Raw genomic sequence first — 8,658 nt, forward strand, 5'->3', positions numbered from 1 at the left:
ATACACATGTGAGATAGGATGGGAAACATTACCTACAGCAGTAGTGGACTTCACGGGAATCTAGTTGTCTCCTGGTGATGGAAGGCATCCAAACCCATCAGTGTCTCAGCTAGTGTCATAGCAATGCAGCTATTGCCCTCTTTTAAGCCTTGGGCGACCTCAATCAAATGGACGCTAGACCCTCCAAAGCCTGGGGCGAGCAAGAAATAAGATAACATGCACAAGCAAATGGCGTGTCACCGAAAACCTTGCCAAATATGGTCGCCGTGGTCACTGGCATCAGAAAATCGATGAATCAAGCTGGGGATGTCCAATTCTCCGTCGCAAATCAAAGACCGAGCATCATGCAAAGTAAGCCCACACATCCGTCCTTGAGCTTGGACGTGGCCAAAATGGAATTGAGGCAAGATCTCTTCATCGCGCTGAGATTCCATCAAAGCTAGGAAATCTTCAAAAGTGGGGCACATCTCTTGCCCGCCAAAGCTAAAAACATGAGTTATCGGATTCCAACACCTAGCCACGGCATGGAGGAACGGAAAATGCAGCGGGCTGCGGCTCAGCGTGAATAGGGCATTTATTCCAAAATCTCAGAAATTCAACTTTTCTGAGCCATCCAAAGCTGCGAGCCAATCAAAGAGTTTTTGGGCAAGAAATGCTTCCATTTGGAAAAAAATGGAGTTAGAATGAAGAAGCTACGAAGATGGAACCTTTATAGAAGATAAGGCAGTGAGTGGAGGACAAATGTCGATGATTTGGAGGTTTTGCCATCGATGGCCGGCAGCAGCATAGTGATGGCCGGGAGGGGGTCATCAATGGCCAACAGGCCATTCCCCATGGCTGGCAGCCCCTCTTTGGTGTTCACTGACCTCCTGTGCGAAGATTCAACTATTTTCAGTAGTTGAATTCTGTCATCGGTATCCTTCGGGGTCTTGTTTTGTTTCTCTTCGGGCTTGACGTGTCCATTTAAGTTGTATGTATGTTATTATCGAGTTGTTGCACCTTATTTATCGAGTTGTACGTTTGTTGTTTATCGAGTCCTTGCAATTTTCTTATCGAGTTATGTTTACGTTGATTGGCCTGTGAGGCCTTGTGTTGTTTATCGAGTCGTTCTTTGTTCTTTTAGTTATTAGTTGGTTCACTACTTGATTCAGACCAATGCATTTTGTCTATGCAGTTTTCGAACAAAGATCAATCTCATTTTTATGCTGTGTGATACGATGCGATGCGATGCTTAGAATGTAAAATGCAACACTTTTTGAACCAAAAAGCTGTTTTCATTCCCATAATGGTTTCTTTTTGCAAAAGAGTACAAGTTTTAAAGAAAATAAAACTGCCTAAGGCTGTACAATGTGCAAAAAACTACTAGCGAAAAGAGAAATAAAGAAAAAAGCGTCTGAACTGGTGCCGTCTATCTCAAGATCGAGAGGCCCTCTTCGTCCTCTTCCTCGGTCGAGCGGCCTCTGGAGCACTGTCGCCATCAGCACCGCTGTCTGAAGCTAGGTCAGAGCCTGAACCAGAACCTTCCTCAGCCTCTCCAGTTTCACTGCCTGCAGGATCCAAGCCAGCGTCATTGTCTCCCCCATCAGATGACTCGGACTGTCGACTCGCTGCCTCAGCCTCTTCGCTTGTCTCATCATCATCATCGCCCAGAACAGGCTCCGAAAGGCCACTCTCGCTGCGGGTGCCTCTAGCTCTACCTTGGCCGCGTGTTTGAGCCTGTCTCCCTTTTCTCTCTGCTGCTAAGAGAGGCGCTGAAGGTCCTGCCTCTGCTCCTGCTGGGGCGTATGACGAGGCTGGCATCTCGAAAGGAATCTGAAAAGGGCAATTTATGAGAATGCATTAATCTGTGCACATGGGATGGAAAAGATGACGTGCCGTGAGCAGTAAATGATTGTAGATGATGTACTGTGAACAGGGGATTTGCAGTGTATGTATGTCGTGGGCAGTGTGCGAAAACAATGTATCGATGCAGTGTTTTGGTGCAGTGCATCAGATCAGTGAAGCTTGGAGCAGCTGCAATGCTAATGTGTTAGCCGAAAGATTTTGTGGCATGAAATGCAAATTGAAAAATTACTGGGATCCGGTAGAGGCTGAGCAAATCTAAGCTCATCTGCACCATGTCTGTCAAAGAAGCCACAAGCTCGAGGGCCTGCCCTATGTACTCAATGGGTGCCTGCAAGTGCATTGACGGGATCAGTATTCTATAAAGCATAGTTGAAAGGAAGTAAATATGCAAAATGTAAAGTTCGGTGCATACCAGAGTTGGGCCTCGAATCCCGACAAGTGCATGACCAGCTGGTGCAGGCTCAATGGGGATCTGGCAAGTCTCTCCAGAACGTCTCCGGTAACTCACTATAGTCGGCAGCTCTGGCCATCCAGTCTCTTGCCTTGCCTCAGGATCTCTCCTCCTACGAGATCTGGTCGCTCTATCTCTCCCTCTCGCAGTTGGAGCTCCCGTTTCCTCACCTCCGCGAATGCCAGTCAGAGGCAGCATCTGATGCGTCTGAATGAAGGTCGCATAGTCACACTCCATGCGAAAATGGTCTGCATCTAGTCCTACTATGAACTCGATCACCTCATCCTCAAAAAGCTTATGTGTCTCTCTCATAGACGCGGGAGGTGCCATCGGTATATATGGGGCAGGCAAGCTCAAGGTCTGGTGCACAAAGCGCTCGCTCAAGAACCAAGTGCGATAGATTGGTCCCTTAAGGAGGATGTGGTAGCGAGCCACGACCCTAGCGGTCTCATATGCAAATCTGGCCCCTAACGACATCTCGTCCCATGGCTGCCATGCGATCTGGAGATAAGAAAATGAACAGATGATTAGTCGTTATCAATTGATTACTGTGTGTATCAAACTAATTAAAAAGCAGCATGACTATGTTTTGGGCTACCTCGCGCGCAGTGACCGTGTCGAAATACTGTCGGAAGAACATGAAGCTCTCCCGAGTCCTACGGCGGAGCTGGCCGTCGAATACCCGAGAGAACGGGATCGTCGCGGGGTCTCCACTATGGGCTCTAGGGCAAGAGTCATAAAGTATGCATACACCCATAGCTGCAAGGAAAACGTGATCAATACAGTGCATGAATAGTGTATAGAAAATGCAGAAAGCAGAATGCAGTACAGTGTATGAACAATGTATAGAAAATGCAGAGTAGAAAGCATACAGTGTATGAGCAACGTACAGAAAAATGCATAAAGTACATGTGTTGCACAAGTGAAAGCAGGAAATGCTGAGCGAAAATGTAAAGTGAAGAGGAGGGGATTAAGCTGCGTACCTCCCAAGCTCGTTAGTAGCCGCCGAGCAAGGTCCCGCTCATCTGAGAGGTCGAGCTCATGTATCCATATAGCGTGGTGAGACCGGCTCCGCCCCAATCGTAGAATGGGACTCGTTGCAGCACCACCAATGCGCTCAGGAAGTATAGGCCCACAGTATTCCACCTGTTCAAGCACAAGGTGGTACCGAAGTGGAATATAAGAAAGCCCCTGGCATACTGCTCGGTCTGCTCAACAGTCTCAGGCTCAACTCCTCGGAACTGCTCCTTAAACCAGCCGTATCGAACCATACCTGCCCAAGGCATCGGTGGCTGAGCCCCGAGTAGTGCGGCCCATGCAGCCTCCCACTCTCCCATGTCAGGATCGAGGGGAATCAGATCACCTCTTCTGCCTAAGTAAGTGATCATGGCAAAGTCGTAGGGAGTCATCGTCATCTCCCCCGTGGAGGAGAAGTGGAAGGAGTTGGTGGTATCCCACCACCTCTCCACATGAGCCCCTAAGAGAGGGCGACTCGCTGTAATCCGGGTCAAGTTAGAGCAAAACAGACCAAAACCAGTCTCATCAACGATGTCATAGACCCTGGCTGGAAGCTCGTCGTACCAATCCCGAGCTGTCATGGCACCGTGGCCTCAGAAGGAGCGGGATCCATCCTGTGTAAATGCATGTGATGCAATTAGATGAAAGCGCAATTGAAGTACAGTTGAATGCAGGGCAGTGATGCATGAAGTACAGTTGAATGCAGAGCAGTGATGTATGAAGTACAGTTTGAATGCAGAGCAGTGACGTATGAAATACAGTTGAATGTGAAGCAACGGTGTATGAAATACAGTCAGATCAAGGCATGTGATGCGATCAAATCAACGCAGTGCAAGAAATGCAACAGTTAAAGATGGCATTGCAGAAAAGTGAAGTTTGTAACTCTACGGCTATGGCCGACACGTGAGACATAGGCTCTCTCAGTAAGAGGTTGTCTGGCACGTCCTCGGCAAAATCAATGAAAGCCTTGATGCCTCCCACAACTAGTATAATGTGTGTCTTGGGACGGTACCTCATCGGATCGAATGGGCAAATGCTCGGCGGTAATAGCTCGGGCTCAACTGTAGGCTCAGCCTCGAAGTCTACTACAAACTCTGCTAGAGGTAGTACGGGGAAGCCCCCGTCATGTGGGACATCTTCTGCCATCTGAAATGGATGCAGAATGAGCAAAAATGCAGAAAATGGTGAACTTTGAATAAAGTAAACCCTAGGAGAGAGGAAAAAATCAAAGAAAGTTGAAAACTCAGGAAAAACGCACTAACCTTGGGAGAAACTTGAGGGAAATCAACCTTCAATGGTGGAAATGACGGAAGAGTCGTCAAAATCAAATTCTGATTGGTTCAAATCGAAGAGAACGAAAGGGTTTTCGCAAAGAAAATGTTTCTAGGGTGTTAGGAAACGCGTAGAATGCGTGGATCTAGAGAGAAGGCACACCTAGAGAGGAAGAGAATTTTTTTTTTTTTTTTTTTGCAAGGGTTTGTAAGGAAATGGGATGATTTTGGGTGTACTTAAAGAGCCACAGGTCCAAAGACCAAAATGACCAAAGCTGCCATCGGTGGCCGGCACCCCCTCAAAGGTGGCCAGCACCACTTTATTGATGGCCGGCAGAGGGCCGGCGCCATCCCTTGATGGCCGGCAGGCCTCCACCAGATTCCCCTACCTCTTTTGCCTTGATATATGTCCTTGGGTTCCAAGAAATGCAAGGTGTGCTCAAAGTTTGACTCAAAATGCCTCTGCGGAGGCCCAGAATTGTGTTCTCAGTGTGCGGTGGTCATCACCCATCAACACACACGAGGTGTATCCTTTTTAATACATTGCAACTCTTCCGGGAGGTAAACCGGAAGTTGCCTTCGAGTTGTCTTTATCGAGCATGCTTTTGTTGTTACATAGCATTTGCACATTATATTCAACATGCATTGTTGATTATCTTGCATTGAATATGCATCGTTGATTATCTTGCATTGAATATGCATCATGGACTATCTCTCATAGAACATTCTTTGGCTCCGTTTCTTGCATGTTAAGCATTGACTATGCCTTGGCATCATGTTGCAATCCTTCGTCTCGCATGAGATATGCATTGTATTGCATTGTACCTTCCAAGTTTCTTTCTCATACAGGCACGATATTGTATATACAGTTTATTCAGAGGAATTCTGGGTAACACCATTCCTCTCCCTTCCCCCGTTGTTTAGAAACACCTGGGTGTGCCTAGTGTTTACACTATCACCCTGTTAGAAGCGTTTGGATTGTGTGCCCGACGCTTATACCTCTTTGCTTTAGTTAGAAACATTGGAACGTCTCTTGATGTTTATACCACTCTTAGCTGTTTTCCTTCCCTCTCTCGCGTGTGATACGCTGAGAGGTGTTGCCTTCCCTCTCCCGCGTGTGATACGCTAAGGGGTGTTTCGTTTGAGACTTTGGGTGTTCCCTGGTAGTTACTTTTGGCCTTCCTCACGTGATGCGTAATTAAGCTTGCATAATTTTCTTACATCCTTTCTGTTGAAATGTGTGAGACTTTTGCAACTTGTCGGTTTGCTTAAATTGTTGTATTTATTTGCATAAATGCTTCATTACAGCTTTCTTTGCGTAATCATAAGTTATGCTCTTGCATCATGCATGTCATTTGCATTTTTCCCCAGTCTGCGGGCGCATCTCTCTATGATTATATTGAATGTTTGCTTGAGTCTTCGACCTTGTCAAAAATGGGTCGTCTCTGGGCTTTCACATTCACTACCGTCACTTTGTGACTTTCGAGTTCTGTCAAAGAAGGGCAACTGTAGACACCCCATTTTTGACCGTCCTCAAGACTTGGTTGTGCTTGCAGGTACATCCAGCAACAAGTTTGGTTTTTCACCGAGCATTCAAACTTCGCAGCGGGAGGTCACAGGTTTGAGCTTTCCAAACCCTGTTTCATTTCTGCCCTATCTTTGGACCATACTCTGGTCCCTCCATATTGCTTGTTTTAGTGCACTACCGGCCATGATCATGGGCTGCCGGCCATGGGTTAAGCCCTGCCGACCATTGATGAGGCCTGCCGGCCATCAATGGTGCACTGCCGGCCACCACTGATGGTCGGCTGGCCACCATGTTTCAACAGATATTATTTTAAATCTTTTGGCCAGCTGTGGCTCACTCAGCCATCTTCCATACACGTGTATGGAGGGATGGAGGTAGGTTGAAGCTTCTCAAGCAAGCTTTTGCTTGCATTGCTCTATATAAGGGGAGCTCCCTCTCCCTATCTGAGGGTTGACAGAATTTTAGAGACAAAATATCTCTCTCTCTCTCTGGAATTCTCACACTCTCTCTCTATATTGTCCTCAATAGTGTCCCAAAATGTGTTTTCTCTTCACTTTTGCACTACAACACCTAGTAAAGCACCATCACTTTGTTGTTGAGGTACTTGAGGATCTTGTTTGGACTCAAAAGGCTGGTTTTGGCTCAGAGGAAGGCCTGCTTTGCTGCTGTTCTTCAAGGGTAAGTGTATTCCCCGTTTAAGCTTGTCTTTATATGCATCTTAGTCACCTTTGCATGCTATTTTAGGCTTGGCTTTCAACTACAAAAAGCTTTATTTTTAAGTGTTTAAAATGATTGTTTGAGGCCTTGTGGGAGTTGGGGGTGTTTCATCCCCTTGAATGCCTTATTTGTTAAGCTTTGGAGCCATTCCTTGAAGCTTTTATGGTGGCCTTTGCATGGCCTTTCTACCACTAAAACTCAGAGGAATTTCAGTGGTGGAAACGTGTTTTTGAGGTCTAAAATGAGAGGGGGTGGTCCTCTCTCCTCTTGTCTTGCTTCTTTGCCTTGTTGGCTTCATACTTGAGCATGCTTTTCTACTTCTTTTAAGCTGAGTCCAAGCATGTTTTTGCGGCTTTTTGGACCTGCCATAATTTGGTTTTTGGTTGATTTGGTCATTGGTTGCTTTCTTTTGGTACTTGTAGTGCAATCATGCTCTTTGGCCTAACATGCTTCATGCTTTAGTTCATCATTCTAGCATGTGTTAGCTTTGCTCCAACACATTTTTGCCACTAATTTAACATGCTTGAGGTCTGTTTTAAGTGGTCTTGGTCATACATGCTTAGCTTTGTATAGCTATAGTGTAGTTGGACTTCACTAGCTTTGTGTTTGAGGTCCCTAGCATGCCTTGAATGTGATAATTGCATGCTAGTCTCATTTCTTACAAGATTTTAGTACGTGTAGTGTAGTCACACTCTCACATGTTCCACTCTTTCAATGCTTTTGAGAGATGTGCCTTATGCCTTGTCTGTAAGCCAATACGTATGCATGTTTGTCTAAGCTTTTGGGCCATGATTTCAGCATATTTTGGCCATTGATTTGGCATGATTGAGCTCTGTCCAAAGCTGATTTGGTTGTTTAGGCCATGTACTACATGCTTATTGTATAGTGCTCTTTACTAGACTTATGCTTTAGGGCCTCTTGCATGCTATACTTGTGATGTTTTCATGATATGCTCTCATGTTTATCACTCTTTAATTGTGTTTGAGAGTTCAGCATTATGCCTTGTTTCTGGCCTAACATATATGCATGTTTCTCTAGTCCTTTGAGCTTCAATTCTAGCATGCTTAGGCCTTTGTTTTGGCATGCATGAGGTCCGTTTGGGGCTGGTTTAGTCCATTGAGCATTGTATTGCATGCCTCTTGCCTATTGCACTTCACGAGTTTTGATGCCTTAGCCTTTAAACATGCCATGCATGCATTGCTTACATGATAAGATTAGCATGATTGTTTTCATAACATGTTGTTTGTGTGCATTGCGTCGTGTTCAACCAGGCATTACATTGAACACTAGGCAGATTAGCCCACTTTATACTCAAAGTGATGAAAGTGAGCCAGTCTCCTTTGTCTCCATTGCCTTTGATCACTCATTGAATTTGTCTCCATTTCGTAAGGTCATGGTCTTAGTGTCTTGTTTTTTGTGCATTCATTGAATTTGTACAAGTTGGATCCTTGGCCATCATGCATTGAGATGTTTGATTGATGGTCTTGGATCCAATGATGCCTCTCCATTGATGTTTTGAAGTGATATGGAGTGGCATAGTACGTACACACCCTTGGGAGACTCTCTCTTTCCTCTATTTTTGTGCTCTGTTGCAGAATGGTGTCATAGCACACCAGTGGCCGGCACTACCACATTGGTGGCCGGCACCCTTCTTTTGTTGGCTGGCAGGTGGCTGGCAGCCACCTTTCATGGCCGACAGACCACTGGTGCAGTCTCCAGCAATGATTTGGTAAGTTTCAGCAGTATGTTCTCAAGGACACCCTGTAGACAGAGCCTCAAGAGAGCAACCGGAGAGCTCTTCGGGGCGAGAAACCGAATGCGTGCATGCA

The sequence above is a fragment of the Camellia sinensis genome, chromosome 15 (genome assembly GCF_055761805.1).
Source record: "Camellia sinensis isolate YWXY chromosome 15, ASM5576180v1, whole genome shotgun sequence".
Taxonomy (NCBI): domain Eukaryota; kingdom Viridiplantae; phylum Streptophyta; class Magnoliopsida; order Ericales; family Theaceae; genus Camellia; species Camellia sinensis.